Raw genomic sequence first — 2,336 nt, forward strand, 5'->3', positions numbered from 1 at the left:
TTTGGATGTTGAAGATTAGATTGCTCATCTTGAAAACAATGTCATATAATTCAATGTTGAAATTGTCAATCCATTAGTTGTATGTTTGTTTTTATGTGTTGTAGAGATTGCAAAAAAAAATTTCTTCTAATTTAGAAGAGTAGATTTGAGGGTTTCTTATGAATATGGAAAACAATGAACATGCGGATTTGATTTGCGTGCTTTCACACCCTGCTTCTCGGTCTCTTCTCTCATCAAAGTCACTCTTATGTAAACAACTAGCGATGTAGGTAACTAGCTTGACTTCCTGGCTCTGGCTATCGATCTTGAACTGGTTATGCACTTGGAGATGGAAGGAATGCCATCTTTGCTCCTGCTGCTACTGCAATGGGTTCTGCTATTTTTAGCCCCCATAAAACTATTGCCCTTTCTTTGAATGCATTTCAGGTTATCCCTTGACCCGATTGTTTGTTCACCCTAAAGCTAGAATCCCAGAACAGATGCAACTAATCATGTAATCTAGTAAAATTTAAAACAAAACGCATTTGGGGATCAAAAAGGCAGCATAGGCCCAATTTGTCCATCTACTACCGTCCTGAAGACTAATTTAGTGTGGTTTGAAGAAAGAAAAAACAAGAAGAAATGAGGAATCAAACATTTTTCTTAACGGTGTTTTTGAAAAGCAAAATAGGAAAGACAAATCGAGAAGAAATAAGAAATTCAACATTTTGCTGAACGTAGTTATATTGAAATGCAAAACTTTACCAGAATGGACCAGACTGCAGATCTTTGAGCCAACTTGTGTTGTCTGTGATTTGATAACGATACATCATGCTCATGCTATTGTTTTATATTGTTATACCCCACCTGACGTGCATACCCAAAACTGGAACCCTGCAACAATGGTAAAGCCCATTGCCAAATATTTATGTAAATCACCAAACAAACGGACAATTTCAAAATTAATTAGCACTAGATTTAACATGATTATACGGAGGCCTAAATTGAAACAATTGTGCTATATGTCCACAAACAATTCCATACATGAGAATCCCACCATATGTGAACCTGGACGATGAATTGAACTGCATATGGCTACCAGATGGCTTAGAATATCCAAGATAGAAATTGCAGGTGCAGACTGAGACTATCGGAGGGAGAAGCAAACTAACTGCAACACATGGGAATCAACTGGCATGGTGTAATTGCCTACCCCAATAATCACTTCCTTAATAGAGAACGATATCAAGAAAATGCGAAATCTTCATTTTTTTTAAACACTTGAAACTTAGAACTTAGATAAAAAAAAATGGCAGAAATGTAAGCAGAATTCACCTTGAATTTTCGGTTTTGTTATCTGATTGTGGCACTATACTTCATGATTTTGGTGTCGACAAAGGTGGATCTTGAAGCAGAAAGGATGGCAAATCATTAATCTTGAAGCAGAGAGATGGGTTGATGGAAATACCAGTAGGCACTAGAAGGGTTTTTGAATTGTAGAATAACCTAAGGAAGAAGTTGAGATACCTGTCAAACTAGTATGCAACCACACACTCATGCAACAGTTTGGCTACGTGAATTACCTTGCAAGGGGCCACGAACACCATTTAATTTTATGTTTTTTTTTGAGGTTGTTCTGCTAAATCTACAGTCTGTAACACTCTGCCAGAGACCTTGGGATACATGTGTTCTCTCCTCTCGTAACTCCCATTTTCCTTCTGACAATCTGCTACCGCCGAATTCAATCGAATCGAATCAAATTTCAGAAAAATATTTTTCTTAAATTTTAAGTTTAAAAAATTGTCATGTTTCTTAGATTGAACATAGCACTAAAATGAAATAAAGGAAAATCTAATCTTTTATTGGTTACAACGGTTGAAGATTAATCACGAGTTAATATTCCAGCCCTCCGCTATAGTTTCCTGCGGGCAGGAACTAATAAACTTTGATAGAAGTTCGGTAGATGTTCTAACGGTTGCCATGTTGATTGTACGATATGTTGAATATTGCACTACTGTGTTAATCATTGTTTATCTACTCTCTCGATCTTGTGCTATGTCATCTTACATGTGTTGATACAGTACAATCGAAAATCCTCGTTTCACTCCTTACGTAAACCTAGATTTGCAAATATTTGTTTCTTGAGTTCTCTATAATATAATATAAGTGTAAGAATAAGAAAATCTAGTAGCATAAGCAGATGTTGAGTAGGTATGGAATAATTAAGATGACCCAGTAGCAGCATTTGAACCAGAGCTAGTTGGACTAGTCAAATACATTGACCCAGTTGGCTCATCAGTAGATCTAGCAATAGTAGGCAGGTGTTTTAAGCATTACTTTTCAAACCATTTTGGTTG

The 2,336-nt window shown here is 36.3% G+C and overlaps 1 long non-coding RNA gene across 3 annotated transcripts; it reads right to left on the bottom strand.

The window, feature by feature from the left end:
* LOC131037746 (uncharacterized) lies at positions 1-1,463 on the bottom strand. 3 transcript variants are annotated; one of them, XR_009104291.2, is made up of 4 exons: positions 1,315-1,463; positions 1,024-1,150; positions 745-873; positions 1-456 (listed from the first exon to the last, which is right to left on the bottom strand). It is a non-coding gene; the product is annotated as an uncharacterized LOC131037746 (long non-coding RNA). The 3 variants fall into 3 exon arrangements; XR_009104290.2 differs by having other exon boundaries at positions 1,024-1,188; XR_009104289.2 differs by lacking the exon at positions 1,024-1,150.
* Positions 1,464-2,336: the final 873 nt, after the last annotated feature.

Source organism: Cryptomeria japonica, chromosome 6 (genome assembly GCF_030272615.1).
Source record: "Cryptomeria japonica chromosome 6, Sugi_1.0, whole genome shotgun sequence".
Lineage (NCBI taxonomy): Eukaryota > Viridiplantae > Streptophyta > Pinopsida > Cupressales > Cupressaceae > Cryptomeria > Cryptomeria japonica.